The sequence below is a fragment of the Oryctolagus cuniculus genome (genome assembly GCF_964237555.1).
Source record: "Oryctolagus cuniculus chromosome 16 unlocalized genomic scaffold, mOryCun1.1 SUPER_16_unloc_1, whole genome shotgun sequence".
In the NCBI taxonomy this organism is placed as follows: domain Eukaryota; kingdom Metazoa; phylum Chordata; class Mammalia; order Lagomorpha; family Leporidae; genus Oryctolagus; species Oryctolagus cuniculus.
Genome location: NW_027208201.1, coordinates 1,937,454 through 1,957,957, shown reverse-complemented (window position 1 = coordinate 1,957,957; position 20,504 = coordinate 1,937,454). Strand labels below are relative to the sequence as shown.

Below are 20,504 nucleotides of genomic sequence, written 5' to 3'. Positions count from 1 at the left end.
AGTGTTTGATCGGCTGTACAGAATCTTCAGGAAACAATTGAGGAGGCACGCAGTCAGATATCAGAGGCAGGAGAACAGCTCTCTTGTGACACCGTGCCACAGAAATTAGCAAACCCAGAAGAGAAAAGTGTAGAATATGGACCATAGGAAAGGGACACTCTGGGTCCTTTCAGACAGGAGCCATGGCCTGAAGCTTCCCATATATCAGTCAGTTGAAAGAGGAGGTTGAATGATTGGAGAAACAAGTTTTATTGGAAAAGGCCAAACAAGATTAGTTAGACAATTCCAAAGTCTTCGTAATCAACAGGAACTTTTCCCCCCAGACCTTTCTTATTCCCATTGCCCTCTTGTTGGGGTTGAACAAGTTATTCAAAATGCTGTAATGGCAGGAGAAGATGGGGCTGAAGTATTTTTGCATCTTTCCCTGTGGAGGAATATCAGCAAGATGGGCAGAACATGAGGAAACATACTCCCGTATCATTTAAAATGTTGAACGAATTAAAATTTGCTTGTGATTCTTTCAGCCCTACAGCCCCATATACAATGACATTGCTACAAAGCTTAGAATCCATGGTCCTTGCACCAGCTGGTTGGAAGACAATAGCTAGAGCATGTCTTTCTGGGGGAGATTACCTGGTATAGAAGTCAGAATTTTTTGATCAATGCCACAAAACTGCTTGACTTAATGCTCAGGGAGCTAATGTTGGCTGGACTTTTGATATGTTGGCAGGGCAAGGGGCATATGAGGATATCTTAGCTCAAATAGTACAGCCCATTGCTGTTTTTCAGGAGACAGCTGTGGCTGCACACCAAGCTTGGATCACTCTCCCCTCAAAAGGAGCAAACAAGGGAGAGTCACTTTCAAAGACTATACAGGGGCCTGATGAGACATATGCTGACTTTGTTAATCTCTTGTTGCAAGAAGCAGGAAAGATCTTTGGGGATCCACAAGCAAGAGTGGATTTTATAAAACCATTGGCTTATGAAAATGCCAATGTCCCGTGTAAGCGGGCTATTCATCCTTATACAAAAAAGACAGATTTGGATGGGTATATTAATCTATGTGCTGACATTGGACCTTCTTATACTCAAAGATTAGCCATGGCTGCCTTTCTGCATGGTATGTCATTACAAGAATCAGCAAGGAGAGCTATGCCCAATAAATGAGGGTGATATGAATGTGGGCAGTATGAACATGTGTGAAAAAAATTGTCTGAAAGTTAAAAATCAAAATAGGGATCTTCCTGGGATTTGCCCCCAGTGCAAAAGGGAAAGGCATTGGGCCAAAGAATGTCACTCCAAAACTGATAAATAAGGTAATTCATTAAAAGAACAGAGTTCGGGAAACTAGAGCAGGGCCAGCCCCAGGCCCCAGCCTGACAGAACTGACAAATCTTTGGGGCCATGACATTTGTTCAACAAAACACCTTAAATCAGTTGGTACCTTGCAGTTAGCCACTAGGGGGAGTGCAGGACTGGACCTCAGTACCCCCACCTACACAGACCTAATGCCCAAAATGGGAGCACTGGCCCTCCCAATGGGTATCTGTGAGCTGTTGCCTAAGGGATTCTTTGGGCTTCTACTAGGAAGAAGCAGTACTATTATGAATAGATTGCAAGTATTCCCTGGGGTTATAGATGGAGATTTTATGGGGGAAATAAAAATTATGGCACAAGCTAATGGTACTGTTGTCACACTTTCTCCAGGACAGTGCATTGCTCAGCTGGTCCTTCTTCCTCTTGCCCTCTTGCCTTATTTGGAGCCACATTGGCAAACTCTCATGGGGAAGGAGGTTTTGGGTCTTCAGATGCTTATTGGGTCCAGCCTATAAGAAAGGGCAGACTGGAATTTCAATTGAAATTCAATGAAATTCAATGAAATTAAATTAAATTAAATTGTTCTTAGGGTTACTAGATGTGGGAGCTGATGTTTCTGTCATTTCTGCAAATAAATTGGCCTAAACGATGGAAAAAAGAATTAACTATGACTCAGTTATGAGATATTGGTCAGAGTCTGGGGTTAGAACAAAGTTCTGAATTGTTGGAATAGGAGGATGAAGCAGGTAATGCTGGAAACTGTCACCCCTATATTTTAGCTTGGTTACCTGTTAATCTATGGGGACATGATATTCAAACTCAAATGGGGGCTTTAGAGTGTAGTCCAAATGAGACTGTTACCATTAACATGCATCAAAAGGTCATTTGCCAGGTAAAAACTTAGGCAAACAACAACAAGGTATCACGTCTCCAGTTACTTTAACTGTCAATCATGAACGGAGAGGCTTGGGTTTCCCTTGATGGCCAATGGTCAGCCTGTGTCCCATGCAGAAAAAATAAAATGGAAATCGGATAATCCTGTATGGGTGGATCAGTGGCCTTTACTGCAGAAAAAGACAGCTGCTACACAGATATTGGTGAAAAAACAATTGATAACAGGACATATAGTTCCTTCTAATTCTCCTTGAAATAGTCCTATTTTTGTTATCAAAAAGAAATCTGGGAGATGGAGGTTGCTTCAGGACCTTAGGGCAGTTAATGCTACTATGGAACTTATGGGGGCCTTGCAACCAGGTCTACCACTGCCTACTGCTATTCTAAGAGACGCCTATGTTACGCTAATAGATCTAAAAGATTGCTTTTATACAATACTTTTACATCCAGAAGATTGTCCCTGATTTGCCTTTAGCGTTCCATCAGTAAGTTTTTAAAAATCTATGAAAAGATATCAATGGAGGGTTTTACCTCAGGGAATGGCCAATAGTCCTACTCTGTGCCAACAATTTGTTGATGTCGCTCTTCAAAAAATTCGTGAAATATATAACAATTTATATATTGTACACTATATGGATGATATTTTGTTATCTGGCCCCGAGGAACCTCTGGTTATACAATGTTTGACAGAAATGAGAGAACAGTTATCTGCCTTTGGTCTTATTATAGCCCCTGAAAAAATGCAACTTCAATATCCTTATCAATATCTAGGCTTCTAATTGTATACACGAAAAATACTTCAACAAAAAGTGACCTTACAGTTGGATTCTTTCTGGACTTTAAGTGATTTTCAAAAACTTCTAGGGGATATTAATTGGCTTTGTCCCCATCTCTGCCTCACAACAGGCGACCTTAAACCTTCATTTGATATCCTGAAAGGAGATAGTTCTCCTACCTCCCAATGAGTGCTTACTCCTGCAGCATGGCTGGCCTTGGAAAAGGTACAACAAGCCTTATCTCAGAGCTTTGTTTCTGATATTGATTATAATCAGCCTTTAATTCTTATTATTTTGATTACAGATTATTTACCCTCTGCTCTGCTGGGGCAAGAAGCTCCTTTACTTTGGATATATTTACAGGCTACCCCTAAAAAGAATGTTGTAGCATATTATAATGCAATAGCTGAGATTATAGCTAAAGGGAGATTAGAATGTAGAAAGATATTTGGGATAGAGCTGACATGTATATGTCAACCATATACTGACAAACAGCTGATTTGACTCCTGTCTTTCGCCAAAGATTGGCCTCTTGGATTATCTTCTTTTTCAGGACAAGTTCATAATAACTATCCAGCAGATAAAGTATCACGGTTTTTATGACAACCTGTGTATTACCACAAAATACAAGTTTTCAACCTTTAGAGAATGCTGCCTTGATATTTACCAACAGTTTCAACACTGGTCAAGCTTCTGTAATTCATGATGATCAACATACTGTTATGAACACCACTTTTTCATCTCCACAGCTAGTTGAATTAGCTGCTGGTCCACTTGCATTGCAGTCTACTTTGGATGTAGTGGTTAACATACACATCAATATCAAATATGTGTTCCTATCGGTTCCTCAATTATAAACCTGTTCATTTTTTCCTGAATCTTCTGCTGCTTCTACTTTGTTTTCTCACATTTCCACTATCATTCGAAAGTGTACTTGCCCTTTCTTTATAGGTCATATGTGAGCACATTCTGATCTTCCTGGACCTTTGGTAGAGGGCAATCATTTGGCAGATTCTGCTTTTCATGTATATTCTATCAAAATAACAACATAATATCACACTTTACATCCTTTAAATCCTCATACATTACGTTTAAAACATAAAATTGCTCAAGAACAAGCTCAACAAGTTGTAAAATCCTGTTCTACTTGCTCCATCCTGTTACCAGTACCTTATTATGGAATTAACCCTCGCAGTTTGTTCCCCAGTCAATGATGGCAAATGGATATCACCCACTTCACGGAATTTAGTAGAAAGAAGTATATACATGTTTCTACCAATACTTGTTCTGGATTTATTTTTGCTTCCTTACATAAAGGTATGCTACAAAACATGTTATTGCCCATTGCTTGTAAGCTTTTTCTTCCTTGGGAACCCCAAAATAAATCAAGATGGATAATGGACTTGCTTATATTTCTACTTCTTTGAAAATTTTTGCGCAACCTTTTTTATATCTCATGTTACTGGTGTTCCTTATAATCCTCAGGGTCAATGCCTTGTTGAACACACACATAATACTTTAAAGCAATATTTAAATAAAAAAAGGGAGAGTTTGGGCTTTCTGCCCATTCTCCTAACAAATGGCTCTCACATGTTTTATTCATTTTAAATTTTCTCACATTGGATAAAGATGGTCCTTCTGTAGCTGATAGACACTGGCATACACAAACAGCTGCAAAAAGAGCAATGGTGAAATGGAGGGATCCTATCACCAATCAATGGAATGGACCTGATCTGGTACTGGAATGGAATATGGGCTCCTAATGGATGGGGTTTTTTTAATGCAGCTAATATGCTTTTACATCATTAGCCCTTGATAATTTCTGCAACTGCTCATTGGGCCATGTGGCTCCGATGCTGACATCGGCAATGTTCATTACCTGAGAACTGCGATGACAATGTCATCCTAATCAGAGAAGACACTGCCTTTACCATGGCTATATCGGTAGTAGGAGTTCCTGGATTGGCTTATGGAAATAATCCTGGACTACGAAGGCATGCATGTCTGGTGACCAAAATAATCAATCTTACTGCTACTGCACTATCCAGTATAGCTGAAGAATTGGATCACGTTTGCTCAGGAACCCTTTTCTACCATGCAGCTATCAATTACTTGCTGTTGAAAGATCATATATGCTGTGAATCTGTGCCTGGGGGGTGTTGTTTTAACATTACTAACAATGTGCCATATACAGAGTCTGTTATTGATAAATTTAAGAGTGAAATACAACATATGTTCATTAACAAGCCCCTATCATTTGGAGAGTTTCAGAGGATCCATTGGTTATTAATGTTGGCTGGACCACTACTGCTTTTCCTACTTTGTATGGGAAGTTTTCCGTGTGTTTTACAACTTACGTTAACTTCACTACAGTCTATATGGACTGAGATCCATCATTTAAAACTTCTTGCTAAACCTCCTTTGTAATGAAAATAATTGATATTTGGCCAAATATCTTATCAATCCTTGACTCTCACCTAATGCCTAGCTGGAATGATCCTCAGAGCTGGGTAAGACACTCAGAATCCTGTACCAACCTAATACAGGGCTCTAGGCCAAGTCGCCAGTTACCAATGATGGTAAGTACAGAGATGACTGAGGGCAACCTAAGACAGAGGCCATTCTCAATAAAATAAAAAAGAGGAGATGTAGGCAGCCTTTGGACAAGTCAAGGCCAATCTTGGCTTGTGGAATTCCTGGGATAAGAAAGTCACATACTATGTACTGCCCAGCTGAGGCGCCCAGTGGTGACCTGGTGCTGGGGCTCCAGCTCCTCCAGCGGGGCTTGGCATGAGGCTGGCGCGGCTGCTGTGCAGAGCCACCGTGGCCGGCTCGGGCCCGGAGCTGCATGCCATAGGCCCCCGCAGACACCACAGCCTTGCCTCGGACTCCGGCTCTGGCTCCGGCCCAGTGTTGGCGGACAGCGGCATTCTGGGCCAAGTGGACTTCTACATGCTTCTCGCCATCCCTGCTCTCCATGAAGCAGTTCCTGGACTTTGGATCAGTGAATGCTTGCGAAAAGACTTCGTTTATGTTTCTGCGGCAGGAGCTGCCTATTAGATTGGCAAATATACTGAAAGAAATAAGTCTCCTTCCAGATAATCTTCTCAGGATGCCATCTGTTCAGTTGGTGCAAAGCTGGTACATCCAGAGCCTTCAGGAGCTTCTTGATTTTAAGGACAAAGGCGCTAAAGATGCAAAAGCTGTTTATGACTTTACAGATACTGTGATCCAGATCAGGAACTGCCACGATGACGTCATTCCCACAATGGCTCAGGGAGTGATTGAATACAAGGAGAGCTTCGGGGTGGATCGTGTCACCAGCCAGAATGTTCAGTACTTCTTGGATTGGTTCTACATGAGTCACATTTCAATTAGAATGTTGCTCAATCAGCACCCCTTATTGTTTTGTGGGAAAGGAAGTACATCTCATCGAAAACACATTGGGGCCAGCGCTGCGGCTCACTAGGCTAATCCTCTGCCTTGCGGCGCTGGCACACTGGGTTCTAGACCCAGTCAGGGTGCCGGATTCTGTCCTGATTGCCCCTCTTCCAGGCCAGCTCTCTGCTGTGCCCAGGGAGTGCAGTGGAGGATGGCCCAAGTACTTGGGCCCTGCACCCCATGGGAAACCAGGACAAGTACCTGGCTCCTGCCATCAGATCAGCATGGTGCGCTGGCTGCAGCACACCAACGGCAAAGGAAGACCTTTTTAATCTGTCTCTCTCTCTCACTGTTCACTCTGCCTGTCAAAAGAAAGAAAGAAAGAAAGAAAGAAAGAAAGAAAGAAAGAAAGAAAGAACGAACATTGGAAGCATAAATCCAAACTACAATGTAGTTGAAGTTATTAAAGATGGCTATGAAAATGCTAGGCGTCTGTGTGACTTGTATTATATTAACTCTCCTGAACTAGAACTTGAAGAATTAAATGCAAAATCACCAGGACAGCCAATAGAAGTGGTTTATGTACCGTCCCATCTCTATCACATGGTGTTTGAACTTTTCAAGAATGCAATGAGAGCAACCATGGAACACCATGCCGACAAAGGTGTTTAACCCCCCTCCCCATTCAAGTTCATGTCACACTGGGTAATGAGGATTTGACTGTGAAGATGAGTGACCGAGGAGGTGGTGTTCCTTTGAGGAAAATTGACAGACTCTACAACTACATGTATTCAACTGCACCCCTACCTTGCCTGGACTTCCCGCGCAGTGTCCCTGGCTGGTTTTGGTTATGGATTGCCCATATCCCGTCTTTATGCCCAGTACTTCCAGGGAGACCTAAAGCTGTATTCCTTGGAGGGTTATGGGACAGATGCAGTGATCTACATTAAGGCTCTGTCCACAGAATCCATAGAAAGATTGCCTGTGTATAACAAGGCTGTCTGGAAGGATTACAACACCAACCATGAAGCTGACGACCGGTGTGTCCCCAGCCAAGAGCCAAAGGACATGAGAACATTCCACAGTGCCTAGTTGAGCTGGGGACAAACTGGCTTTTGTGTTAAATTTGGAAGGGATGGCATTCAGAACTACATTATACCAAATACTTCACATGTCATTCTTGCAGAACAAATGGAAGCTGAGTTCCACTTGTGCCTGGTAAAGCTCCTAAAGGATGAATCTCTACCAGTCAATGGGGCATACTTTTAAACACCTGTAGTTTTGGTCAATTTTTTCTTTCCAGAGACTTCAGAAGTGTGCATGTCTGGGTTTCTATAGGAAGCTGTGTTTTTTTTTAAATACTTTTAATTTATGTATGCTAGAAGCATTTTATAAATACTGAGTGTAGTTGGTTAGCCATCTTTCTGTGATTTGGCGGTATTCCTGCTATCCTTTATTGAGTAGTGACAACTGAAATAAGATGGTGACCAACTACAAATATACCATGTAAACCTAGGACCAGCTACCTTTCACTGCCTACATGCATTGCTTAGCTCTGAAATTAATTTATAATCTTAAATTTTTGTAAAAGATTGTGATGACTAGTTCCCTGTGGATTTAAGCCAAGATCATGGGCAATCTTTTCCAGTGTGCTGGTGATCAATGTAAGGGAAAATTTTATATTAATCATGACCTGGCAGTTGCTAAAATTATAGAGAAGAAATTGAAGACAGAGCAGTGAATCCTTGAAACGGACCTAATCAGTTGACTGTTGGTGATCACCTGGGCAGCTTTTAAGAAGTTTCTCCAGGTCCTGCTGCAGACTTGCTGGATCAGCATCTTGTGGGCAGGAGCCCAGAGAGCTGTTTTAAAACACTTCCTAGGTGAGTCAGATGCTAGTCTAGTTATGATACTACTTCTGTAGAGTGCATAGTGTTGACAGTGTAGTTGCCAAAGTAACAGCAATCTTTATGGTGGTTTCCACCTATTTCAAAGTCAGATTTCTGCACTCCAGGAGAGAGAAACTGAGTCTAGGCCTGGTGCAACTAGAAGAGTGACTGGAGACAGAACAGAGTGATTGTAAGAAAAGAGACAGATAACCAGAGTCAGAATCATAAATGCGTTAAGTATTGACAAAGAATGCCTATTTTCTAAAATACAGATTTTTTTCTTTAACCAGGGAAAAGTCAACCTAGATTTATGAAAATCCTTTGCATCCATGTGGTAATTTGTAGTTTACAAATACTTCGATATATCATAGTCGCTCTGTTGGTCTTCAAGGCAGCTAGCAGGTGCACCACACTCATTTTCACACAGAGCCTGACCCAAAGTTGCATAGGATTAGAGCAAGAGCTGTGTTGTTAGTTGTACCTTATCTTTTTTTAAGGTGATAGATGCCATGAAAATAAATTTTAAAGCAAAATCTAAACATTTAAAGAACAGCACACCACTTAAATGGGAGAACTGTATTTATCTGGAAAATGACATTGAGTTGAAACACTTTCTTTTGATCACACAAGGTTAACAATTCTGTATAAACCTGTAGGTTGGAAGGGCTGTTAAAGGGCACAGAGTCTATCACCCTCACTGAAGAAATGAGGACCTGCAAACTCAGAGGTGGTATCCTTTGTCTAGGGCTTCTTATACCAGTGAATCTGACCAAATGTCGGAAACAGGTATCTTAGGCCGGCACCGTGGTTCACTAGGCTAATCCTCTGCCTTGCGGCGCTGGCACACTGGGTTCTAGACCCAGTCAGGGTGCCGGATTCTGTCCTGATTGCCCCTCTTCCAGGCCAGCTCTCTGCTGTGCCCAGGGAGTGCAGTGGAGGATGACCCAAGTGCTTGGGCCCTGCACCCCATGGGAGACCAGGAGAAGCACCTGGCTCCTGGCTTCCGATCAGCGCAGTGTGCCAGCCACAGTGCACCAGCCATGGTGGCCATTGGAGGGTGAACCACAGCAAAGGAAGACCTTTCTCTCTGTCTCTCTCTCTCACTGACCACTCTGCCTGTCAAAAAAGAAAAAAAAACAGGTATCTTACATAAGCTATTGTTCCTCAATTATGGATTCTTTGAAAAACAGTAGAATATACTGATTTATATTAGTTTGACATGTTACAATTTTTTGGCTTTAAATTAAGCTTGTAATGATGAAATTTTTATACTCTTTTGAATCAAAATGTTCACTTTCTTTCCTAAATGAGACATTTGTAATAACTAACTTAAACCTGACATTTTTACTGATAAAATATTTCCCCCTCCAAGAAAGTTTGTCCTCTCTTAAGAGCTAAGACATGATATTTGCAAAGGAAAAGTGAAATTATTTTCCTTTAGCATTTTTTAAGCTTTATACTTGGTTATTGTGGTAATGGACAGACGATTACATGCAAAGTATTCTGGTATATCTTTTACCAGTTGGTATCAAGCCATCTGAGCTATCTGAGAGGTTTTTCAAGATTCTTAGCTGTTTTGAGCACCAGGATTAATATGCAGTATGGATATAAAATGTTTCAAAGGACAGAAAGTGGACACTCACTAATTGTTAGAACCCAAGCGAGTAATGTGCCAACATTTTTAAGAAAGTGATAGAAAAAATATTCTGTGCTATACTTAAGTACTGGCTGCCTTTGGATGTCTTCATACTTAAAAGTGATCACTTTCTTGCACTGTGAAATTTTTACATGAAGATGTTAAAGGGGACGTCTACCTTCTTATTTTGTAAAATGTTTTCTATAAGGCAATAAACAAAGCATAGACCAGCAAAAAAAAAAAAAAGTCACATACTCCCATCCTGAAGGAGGATGATGATCAAGAACACTGTGTTAAAATTATCTGTGTTACTGGAAGCCTGATAAGCTGCGTGTGTATGTTGTTATCTTTTGTGCTTCTTTGAGCTGTAGCTGGTTATGTATAAATATCACTGAGACACTGGAATAAATGAGCCTTGATAAGCCTTGTTGTCTTGGCTCCATTCTCTGCACCTTTGTCCCTCTTTTCATTGCCACTCCCTCCTTCAGGTTCTGTTCCACTGGTGCAGCAGGCCAGCACAAGTACTAATAAATAAAAGTATCAGTGAGGCATTATTTGCACGTACCAACTCAGGCCACCTGTTAAGATCATCAATGTGAAGGGAATAATATTGTTATAACTGGCTAGTATCCATCATCATAAAAGTGGAGGGCTCTGCGGACATAAGCCTACAATACTGTATCACACGAAATGCTTGGTTGCACAAATCATGTGGTCCATTATTATGGATTCTTGGAATCCATTGGCTTAAATCATAATGCAAAGATCGATGCCTTAACATCTATCTTCTATCAAAGATCTTTGTACTCTCTTCCTACTGACTGCATTATTAAGGTAGAAGCCAGTTAGAAAGTGAGGAACATTCAAAAATTGGTTTCAAATTAAATTATGCTAGACCTAAAAAATATATTTAGGCCTGAATAATCATAAAGGAAAAATATTTATCATATTTTACTATGGAAGGAAAACCTAAGGGAGGAGTCAGAATAACCTATATTTTGAAATATCTATATTTAAGTAGTTGTCTGAACACAAAAATGTTAACCGTCTGTAATGAAACATATTCTGTCTTGGTCTATCTTTTATTTTCCATTGGGATTTTCTAAAAAAAGCATTTCTATGGACCCAAAAACAAGTGCCTTGCAGAAAAGTTGAGCAGAGCAAGAGGAAGAGCTCAAATAAACACAAGGGTGTTCATTTCACGGTATCAGTTGGGAGACAGTGTTTTGCCGAGGCTTATAGGATTTCTGAGCTGATCATAGTGGAGAAGAAGAGAAGACAATACCCTCTCTTTTCTTCTATGAGGAGAAGCAGTCTCTCATCCCACAATTCAGAGATAGGTGAAAAAGAAATGTGATCACGAGACCACAAATAAATTATCAACAAATTCTATGTGAGGTAAGGGATGGACAGGCCAGAGACACAGAATTTTATCTCACCAATTATCTAAGCATTTGTCTAACCATTTTCAGAATCCTCAAGAAATAACTAACAGGACAACCACAGAAAATATAAAGAAAGCAAAGGACACTTACACTTGGCATATGAATATGGGATTATTGATGCTTCTCTTAGTGATGCATCTATACATGGGGGGGTCAGCAATCACCATATCTCCATCATTATGAAGGCTGTTTTGTAACTCAAGAAAGCACAAACTATCAACCAGTGAACACACAAGGAAGGGAACCTGCAGTAGGGGAATGAGAAAAAGCAAAGGAAGCATTTAGGAAATCTGTACAAAACCCTAGAACTCAATTGTAGAGGAACCTTCAGTGCTAGGCAGGTACACACACCTATTGTATTTTTCTGCATTCATGTATGCACATCTGTGTGTGTTTCTACTGGACGGGAGAGCTGAACCAATGCTCTTCAATCTAACTCCTTTCTGCCAAGCCACCTCCTCTTCCATGGGGTATGGAATCATTCTTCCCTGGGGCTCTGCAGCTGAGGTCTTGTGTCCAGGTGAAAAATACAAGATGAAAAACCTAATTTTGGCACATCTTTTCTACCCCAGGTGCTATGATGATATCAAGGTCTATGGATAGCAAGATCCTAGAGACAAACTGCAATTAAATATGACACGAATAGACTGCCTCACAGGGTGCAATGGGGGCTGTCAGGTGAGAACCTGGAGGGGCCAGTCTCAGTCAGCACTTAGCCAAGAGCATTCCAGCATCAGATTCCCCAAAGGACAAAAGAGGAAGGGGCAGCCCCACACACCCAGTATCCAGGGCAGGCACAGAACATTTCCTTGTTTCCCACACAGATCTCATAGGAATCCTGTGCACAGAGAAACCCACAAGTACCAGGTTCCCAAGTACTGTGGCCCAACTCATCACTCTCAATTCAGAGATTCCTAATCAGTACATCAACATCAATCGATCTTGGTGTTCACATATCCATGTATGACACCTATCCCGAATGTTCTAGTATCCACACTAACTCCATGAAGCTTTACACCTACAACCATGGGTATTTCTCATTTAAGCCCTTATGAGGCCATGGGAGCTAAGTGCCAAAGTCTCCATTTTTACCCTAAAGCAGAGAAATCAGCTGGAAATCATCTCTAGTCTCAGCACTATAACCACCAAGGGCAGGAGAACACCCTACAGATATCTATGTATCTGGAGTGCAAGTGGTTTTCAGGAATACTCTCTAGAATACCATCATGGAGAATACATGTCATTATTCCACTGCCAAAACTTGTGGGTTGTGCAACAAAAAAGCAAGTTTACCAAAGTAAACTAGAAACTTTAGGCAAAGTGATGCATCAACAGTGGCTCATCAATTGTCCATTTTATCCTACTATCCTACTGTCATGAGATGTTATCAATAGAGGATAGCTAAAGGAGTTGGGGACACGTAAGAAAATTCTAGTATTCTGCTCAAATACTTTGTAAGTTTAAACTGCTGTAAAACAGAAAGTCTAATAATTTTAATATAAACAGATTTTTCATCCAGTCACCACTGGTGCCTTGCCTTTAGTAAGCATTGAATTCAAATAGTTCAATTGTCTAAGAGCCTTCCATTTTCTATGAATAATTTGAGGTACTCAAATTATTTTGGCATATGTTGCATACATACTCTAAAATATCACAGAACTATTAAGTGCTAATCAAAGCTGTAAAATAACTTAAGAACCTAAAAACATGTGATTTGATTATCATCTACTGAACACATGGGAGAAATGATCATTCTGTATTTCCTAAACATAATCAAAGTAATACATTTACATACACACGTATTACACAATTGCTTTAAAATGCAAAGGAATCAAATACAAATTGACTTGGATATTAGACAAGGCATCTGCTAATGGCTACTCATACACAATTGAGTATGACTCAGGAAGTTTTCCTATGTTCTGAGACAACCCCATAAAGTTATGGTATCTCACACCCGAGTGCTTCTCAGGCTATAGGAGCTGAAGACACTGTTGGAGGGTTTGGGGAGAAAGAAGTAATTCTATGAGGAACTATCTACTGTGTTGGAGATGATGAGGACATTTGTAATTTAAGATACCTCAATTGGGGAAAAAGCTCTCAAAAGGAGGTTGGAAATAACCTGTTCTGATGCTTTTCCACTTTTAAGAATAATGAAGAGGAGCCAAGATGGCAGTAGAGCAACAAGATGTTCTCAGTCTCAAGGTGGAAAACAGTTAATTAGAAAAGGTGATACAGGCTGGTGACAGAACCACAAGAATTTTGAGTGGAGAAGCCCAGGAGTCTAGCAGAGATGGAGCAGGACCACACTGGGAAGCAAACAGCCACTGAGCCACAGCAGAGGTGTGAAGAAGAACCCAAATGGGGTAACTGATGTGACACCATCCCCTCTCCCTGGGTGTACCAGGTGAGATGTAAGTTTATGATTCCCCAGACCTGCAGTTAGCAGTGGGCAACTGTTTGAAATTCCCAGAGGGAAGTTAGGGGAAAGGACAGAGAACTAGGGCATACTCCTGCCCACCTATGTCTCCCCCTCCAATCAGACTGGCAGCCAGCTGGGAGAAGCCGTAGTGTCTGTTTACATCTCTGAAAATAAACACAGTGCTACTATATTTACCTTCTGTGTGCATGTCCATTGAATGTGGGGCTACTTCACTGCACACCTGCCACCCAGAAACAAGGATAACAACATTTCAGAGTACTTTCCCCCACCACCACCACCACATGAGCTATATGACAGTGAGAAGTTCTAAAGACTGAAATCCCTAGTTCATTTCACACACCAGAGCGTGGCCAAAGTAGGCAGGGCTTAGTGCACCAGAGCCCTTCTATCGGCCGCCATCACCATCCAGAAGGAAGCAGGACTTTCAGAAGTGGAACTACATATTTCCACTGGCAACGTAGACACATAGCAGAGGGAAATCTTGCCACAAGCACCAAGACACATATTAAAGAGGAAAGAAATTGGAAGTGCTGAAAAACAAGGGGTTAAATTTTAATAAAAATAAGGAAGATAGTATTAGCCCTAGAATGAAAGATTACATCTGCTCTTCATTAATAGAAGCAGAAGAGCAAGGGATTGAAGATATTCCAGAAACAGAATTCAGAAAACTAATCATCAGATTACTTAGAAGCAATAAAAAACACATTCACAACCTAAAGGAAATGTGCTCCCAGGAAATTGAGATATTGAAGAGAAATCAGAATGAAATTTAGATGTGAAGAATTCAGAGAGTATATAACAATACAGTGGATAGTCTCAAAAAAATCCTCAAAGAGAAGAAGAAAGAACATCAGAACTAGAAGCTCTCCTCAGTAACACATAAAGAAAAGATCATAAAATGTGCCCAAGAGAAATGCCAAATCACATTCAGAGGGAACCCAGATAAACTCACCCCAGTCTTCTCATCACAAACCCTACAGGAAAGGAGAGAATGGCAAGACATATTCCAACTCTTAAGAGAAAAAACACGGTCAACCCAGATTACTATACCCTACAAAACTCTCATTTATGAATGCATGAGAAAAAGGATCTTTCACAGCAAATAGAAGTTGAAAGAAACTTTAAGTACATGCCCAGGCCTAAGTAACACGCTCAAACATGTGCTACACACAAACACAGAAACAGGAACATCACTGCAAAATGACATAATTAGCCAGCAAAAGAACAAGTGAAATCCAAAGTACATAAACAGAACGATTTACAGAAAAATGATAGGGCAAAGTCGGTACATAACAATAGTACCACTGAATGTAAATGGTCTCAACTCCTCAGTTAAAAGACACAGACTGGATGAATGGATTTAAAAAGAAAACTCATCTGTTTGCTGCCTACAAGAAACACATCTTACCAAAAAACATGCTTGCAGACTGAAAGTGAAAGGATTGAAAAAGATATTCCATGCCAACCGAAACCAAAAAGAGTTGGAGTGGCCATTCTAATATAAGACAAAATAGGCTTTAACACAAAGACCACCAAGAGAGAGAAAGAAGGACACAATGTAATATCAAAGGATCAATTCAACAGGAAGATGCGATCATTATAAATGTATATGCACCTAATTATAGGGAACCTGGCTATTAAAAAAATGTTAAAATATTTAAAGGGAGATATAGATCCAAATACCATAGGAATGGGGGACTTCAATACCCTACTCCCAGCAATGGACAGATCAACAAAACAGAAAATCAGTAATGAAACATCAAACTTAACACCATAGACCAAATAGACCTAGCAGATATCTACAGACCTTTTCATCCTACAGTTGCAGAATACACATTCTTCTCAGCAGTGCATGGAACTACATACTAGGCCATAGAAAAAGTCTCAGAAAATTAAAAAGAATTGAAATCATACCATGCATCTTCTCGAACCACAATGGAATGAAGCTGGAATTTGGCAACACCACATCAGGAAGATCATTCACCCAGACCAAGTGAGATTTATCCCGGTATGCAAGTATGGTTCAACATTCAAAAATCAATCTATGTGATACATCACATTAACAAATCAAAGAACAAAAACCATACTATTATCTCAATAGATGTAGAGAAAGCATTTGATAAAATACAACACTCTTTCATGATGAAAACTCTAAGCAAATTTAGTCTAGAAGGAACATTCTTCAACATAATTAAGGCAATTTATGACAAACCCATGGCCAGCATCCTATTGAATGGGGAAAAACTGGAAGCATTCTCATTGAGATATGGAACCAGAAAAGGATGCCCACTGTCTCCATTGCTATTCAATATAGTACTGGAAGTTTAGCCAGAGCCATCAGGCAAGAAAAAGAAATGAGAGGGATTCAGATTGGTAAGGATGAAGTCAAAATACCCTTATTTGCAGATGACATGATTATATATATAGGGTAACTGAAAGACTCCACAAGGAGACTACTGGAACTCACAAAAGAGTTTGGTAAAACATCAGGATATAAAATCAATACACAAAAAACTGCAGCCCTTCTATACACAGACAATGCCAAGGCTGAGAAAGAATTTCTAAGATCAATCCCATTCACAATAGCTACAAAAAAGTAAATACCTTGGAAAAAATTTAACCAAGGAGGTAAAATATCTCTATGATGAGAATTACAAAACTCTCCAAAAAGAAATAAAAGATGATATTAAAAAATGGAAAAAACTTCCATGTTCATAGATCAGAATAATCATCATCATCAAAATACCCATTCTTCCAAAAGTCATTACAGATTCAATGCAATACCATTCAAAATACCAAATACATTCTTCTCAGATGTAGAAAAGATGATGCTGAAATTCATTTGCAAACCTAAGAGGTCTAGGATAGCTAAAGCAATCTTATACAACAAAAATACAACCAGAGGCATCACAATACCAGATTTAAAGACATACTACAAAGCAGTTATAGTCAAAACAGCATGGTATTGGTACAAAAACAGATGCATAGACCAAAGGAACAGAATAGAAATGCAGAAATCAATCCAACAATCTACAACAACCAACTTATATTCATTCAAGTAGCTAAAACCACTCCCTGGAGCAAGAACAGGGATTTCCACATGTAGAAATATGAAACAAGGCCCTTACATTACACCGTACACAAAAATCCATTCAAAATGGATTATAGACCTAAATCTATGACCCAATACCATCAAAGTACTAGAGAGCATTGGGGAAACCCTGCAAGACATCAACCTAGGCACAGTGTTCCTTGAAAAGACCCCAGAGGCACAGGCAATAAAAACCCAGATTAACAAGTGGGATTACATCAAATTGCAAAGCTTCTGTACAGCAAACAAACAGGGAAGTAAAGAAGCAATGAACAGAATGGGAGAAATTATCTGCAAACCACACAACTGATAAAGGATTAATAACCAGAATATATAAAGCGATAAAAAACTCAACAATAGCCAAGCAAACAACCCAGTCAAGAAGTGGGCAAAGCATGTAGACATTTCTCAAAAAATGAAATCCAAGTGGCCTACAGACACATGAAAAAATGCTCAGGATCACTAGCCATCAGGGACATGCAAATGAAAACCACAATGAGGTTTCATCTCACTCTAGTTAGAATGGCTCTCATACTGAAATCAATAAACAACAAATGCCAGTGAGGATGTGGGGAATAAGGTACCCTAATTCACTGCTGCTGGGAATGCAAACTGGTAAAGCCACCATGGAAAACAATTTTGAGATACCTCAGAAATCTGAATATAGCCCTACCCTAGGATCCATCCATCCCACTCCTTGGAATGTACCCAAAGGAAATGAAATCAGCAAATAAAAGAGACATCTGCACCTGTATGTTTATTGTAGCTCAATTCACAATAGCCAAGATATGGAATCAACTTGATCATGTACATAGGAATATCAGACAAAGGGATCACATAAATATGAGCAAGTGCCTGATAATAACAATAGACAGAATTACAAAGAAGGGAAAGTTCCAACATGGGAAGCAGTCCACACAGCAGACACATAGAATGACAAACACCCTAAACAGCACTCTGACCTCAGAATCAGCCCCTGAGGCCTGACTGAAAACATGATGAGAGAATTTCAGGCATGCAAAGCCAAGACATAGTGGCAAAAATGGTTCTGCATGAAGGATCTCTGTGAGTGAGACCCCAATGGAAAGAAAATGCCATCAAAGAAGGATGCACTTTATGCTGAAGGGAGCATAGAACTTCCACTTCATATATGCCCCTGAATAAAAAACTGACAGAGTTTGTGAATTCTAAAGGCTTCCATAACCTTGGCAGCTCATGTCAAGAGCCTCAGGTGATCACTGACATCATAGCTAAGAGGTCAGTTGTTAAATCAACAACAGAAGTCACTGTGCACTTGCTCCCCATGCTGGACCTCTGTCCTTAATGTGTTGTACTACAAGAATTAAGGGAAAACTTGTCTTCAAACTGTGCTTCATGTCGTGTGTGTCTGTCTGGGTGCAAAGAGTGGAAATCTCTCTTAGTAAAGAGTAGGTCTTCTACATATGAAGTCAGTTGAAAATGAATCTTAATAGAAAATGAATGGGAGAGGGACCAGGAGTACGGGTGGGAGGGTGGGAAAGGGGACAAGGAACACTATAACCCTAAAAGCTGTACATATGAAAATTTGTATTCATTAAATAAAAACCTTGAAAAATAAAATAAAAATAAAAAAAAATAATGGAAACTGGAGGTGGGCTGTGGTGTAGTATAGTAAGCTTCTACAAGCAGTGCTGGCATCCCATATGTCAATGGCTTGAGTCCTGGCTGCCCCACATCTGATCCAGTTCCCTGTAAAAGCAATAGGAACAAAACAGCAACAAAGTGAACATCCAGTTAAGAAATGAAAAATGACTTCAACACTCATTTTTCAAAAAGAAGAAACTGAAATGGCCAAAAGCACTTGAAAATAATGTTCAGGACCACTAGCCATCAGGGAAATGAAATCAAAACCACAATCAGGTTCCACCTCACCCGTCAGAACGGCTTTCATACAGAAATCAACAACCAACCTATGCTAGAGATTTGTGTGAAAAGGTACCCTAATCCACAGGTGGTGGGAATGTCAACTGATACATTCATTGTGGAATACAGTATGGAAATCTCTGAGAGCTGAAAAGAGATCTGCCATATGACCCAGACAACTGACTCCTAAGAATTAACCCAAACAAAATGAAATCAGCATGAAAAGGGGTCATCTGTACCCCCATGTTTATTGCACCTCAATTCAATATAGCTAAGTATGGAATCAACCCGGATATCCATCAACTGATGAGTGGATAAAGAAACCATGGTATACATACTCTAAGGATATTAATTAGCAGTAAAAAAAAGAAATCGTGTCTTTTGTAACAATGAATTACTACAAGGAATTATCATTTTGTCATAAAAAATGTAAATACCTGCAATAATGTGGAGGCCCCTTGAAAACACCATGCCTACCTAAATCCACAGAGTCCAATACTTCATTTATATGAAACACTCAGGACCATTAAGATTGCTGGTTGTGTAACTGACAAGACAAGGAACTGAATGTGAGAATTAATGAATAAGGAACCTGATTTGTAGTGATGAAAATACTTTAAAATATGACAGAGATAATAGTTGCACAGTAGAGTGAAAGGTCTAAATGTATTTAGATCACTTTAAAATTGTTATTTCTTTTGAATTACTTTCAGATCAAGATGTAAAATCACTTTCTTTTGTCTGGTATTGGCAAAAGTAAATCTAAAGCCAAATCAATAATAAACACAAATGAGCAGATGGAAAAGAAGTCTGCATAATCACGTCTATGTATAATGAAAACTTGGTGTATGATTATCACATCATTTCAAATCCATATGAAATGGTATAAAATTAAGGAGTTTCAGGACAATGCATTATACACATGAAAATGATTTAACATGTCTAATATTTGCACTGAAATATTCCAACTCTATTATAAAGCTGACATTAATATTAAATGAATAATGAATGAATAAATACAGTAATGAATAAATAAAAACAGCAAACAGGGGCAGACGCTGTGGCACAGCAGGTTAGCATCCTTGCCTGAAGCTTCCCCATTTCATATGGGGTCCAGGTTGGGACCCGGTGCTCCATTTCTCATCCAGCTGTCTGCTACAGCCTGGGAAAGCAGAAGAAAAAGGAACAAGTCTCTAGGACCCTGCACCAGGAACCCCTGGCTCCTTTCTTCAGATCAGTGCAGCTCTATCCAGTGTGGCTAATAGGAAGTGAACTGAACAGATGGAAGACCTCTCTCCCTCTGCCTCTCCTCTCTCTGTGTAAACTCTTTCAAATAGATGAATAAATCTTAGAAAACAGCAAACATGTAACTCATTTTATTAAAATATGAATATTACAATGTCCACCAGGTGACAATGAAAACACACAAATGAAAAGCAATGAAAAGTTTCAAGGAGAGCCTTTATCTGAGATCAGGTTGTGTTTGTGAACATGAAACCCAGTTTGAGAAATTTATACACAGTATTATTTTTGAAGAGAGGAGGATTGGGACAAGTGTGAGTGTGTAGTGGATATAACCACCACTTGTAATTATGACATCCCATGTGGGTGCCAGTTCATATCCTGGCTGTTCCACTTGGAATCCTACTCCCTGTTAATGATCCAAAAAAAGCAGTAGAAGATGGCCTAATATGCTGACACTCAAATGGACAACTGAAATGATCTTGCTT

The 20,504-nt window shown here is 39.9% G+C and overlaps 1 pseudogene; it reads left to right on the top strand.

The window, feature by feature from the left end:
* The first annotated feature begins 5,777 nt into the window (after positions 1-5,777).
* LOC100349217 (pyruvate dehydrogenase (acetyl-transferring) kinase isozyme 1, mitochondrial-like) lies at positions 5,778-7,521 on the top strand (annotated as a pseudogene).
* The last annotated feature ends 12,983 nt before the right edge of the window (positions 7,522-20,504 follow it).